Here is a 2064-nt window from a genome sequence, read left to right on the forward strand (position 1 = left end):
TCCCCTTTCTTTCTAGTTTTCCCTGTGAGGTCTTCCATGGGCCTATTTTTAGAATAACTTTCTCAGAATATAGAAAAACCCATATTCTCCAACTGTGACACGGATTTCTTCCTGTAGTTCAGTTGATAAAACCTGGATGTAAAACTGGGCTTAGCTCAAGGGCTTTGAGACAGCAGACTCCTCTGGGGTCCTCAAGCCCTTAGTCACAAGTGACTTCTGCTTTAAAGAGGAAATTCAGTGGCATCAAGGGGCAGTGAAGAAGGACGCAACAAATAGGACTTGACACAGACAGGGTGTCTTTGGCGTCTCAGAAGCCAAGGACAGGGGTCGGACTTTGGTCTTGAGGGGGTGAGTCATTCAGGCCCAGTAATAGTCTGACGTTCCTACGCTCAGGTTAGGACTCTCCCAGAGATCATCTCAGCACAGGGCACGAGCTGCCAAGGCCAGATAAGAAGATCGAATCAAAACCCACAAAGAGGAACCTTACTATCCCCAAAGAGCTACCGCCAGAGGTCTTTTCTAAGAAAAGACCCAGAGAAGGTCTGTTTCAGCACACATTCAGGAAAGGGTCCCTGGGACTTTCCCTGACCAGCGAGCTATATTGTTGGAAGCCCCCCAGTGAGAACTGGTGGGAGGGCAATCCTCATCGTGTCAGATCCTAAACAAACGCGGTCTGATGAGCAGAATACCATACGCTGGGCAAATCATAAGTGTGTATGAAAATCCATATTTTTACCAAATAAAAGCTAGAAAACACTTACATGAGATTATACAATGTTGCTTTGCCTTACATGTGAGTGCTTCTCTGACTCAGAGGTGCTCTGAAAAGGACCCTGAGAAAACATGTTAAAATGTGGATGTTTAGGTCCTATACCCCAAAGAATCCAATGGGGATGAGACTCCGAAAATTGCAGTTTTGGAAAGAACCTTTGATGATTCTGTTGTGGGTGGTCATTGGTTCACACTCTGAAAAACACCACACACAGTTGGCTTCTGTATGCATTTAAACAGAAGTCGATTTCTACTTGGGGGACAATGATGTCGCATAAATCAAACCCCTCCCCCAGGTTGTAATGGACAGGACTGTGAGCTAAGAGAGAAAATTTGGTATTTTACAATCCTGACTCTCTAAGATTCATTTTAGTATTATTTTATGATTGCTCACGTGTCTTTGTTAAGAAACATGCAAATGGGTGTGCGTTTGCACAGCACACATATCCTGAGCGACTGACCCGCTGCCTGGAGATCACAGTGTTCAGCAGATGAAGATGTGTTGGAATTCTCCATGTCATCCTGCAGTTTTCTACCCATACCTAGAGAAACCAGGAGAGCGACCCAAGCCATTCTCTCAGTAGCACCATTTTCAGTTATGCGGAAAAATGCACACCGTCCAACTGGGACACAGTGATGCTATAAAGATACAGAGGAGGCAGGGAGTAGGAAGAAGGGGCACCTGGGAAGATGAGGCCAGGTCACTGGGACAACGCCAGAGAGGGAGGCCCAATATAGGATTTTCTGAAGACACCAGGAGGGAGAGGGGAGGGAGAAAGAAAAGAGGAAAAGAGAATAAATGGGAACAAAAAATGAAAAACCAACCAAACAAAAAACAAGATTGGGAACAGAAAGGTGTTAAAAGTTCCCAGAGCCAAAGACAAGATTTAAATTATAACCAGTCATTAATATTGTCATCATATATGACATACCTTAGGGTGTGATTAGCGATTTCTAAGCAGGGTGGAAAATGATTTTGTAACAGGTTTGACACTGAGTGACTCCGGTAAGGTTTCAAGCGGCAAATCTGTGTCTTTGTTTCTGGGAGTTCTCCAGAGCATGTAAATAAGATCAGGGTGTTTATTTCTTATAGCCTGGATCTTTGACTGGCAATCCCATAATTCCAGGTCATGTGCTTCTCAGAACCGTCTGCAAACTTAACCCCAAGAAGACAGCGTGCTGTGGAGCTGCAGAAAAGACATCGGCTTGCTTGTCTTTGATACTGTTTACAGTCCATCAGGGATGATCCTTTAAACATTCCCCCAGAGACTCAAGCGCATTTCCATTTTTATG

This window comes from Ailuropoda melanoleuca, chromosome 2 (genome assembly GCF_002007445.2).
Source record: "Ailuropoda melanoleuca isolate Jingjing chromosome 2, ASM200744v2, whole genome shotgun sequence".
In the NCBI taxonomy this organism is placed as follows: Eukaryota; Metazoa; Chordata; class Mammalia; order Carnivora; family Ursidae; genus Ailuropoda; species Ailuropoda melanoleuca.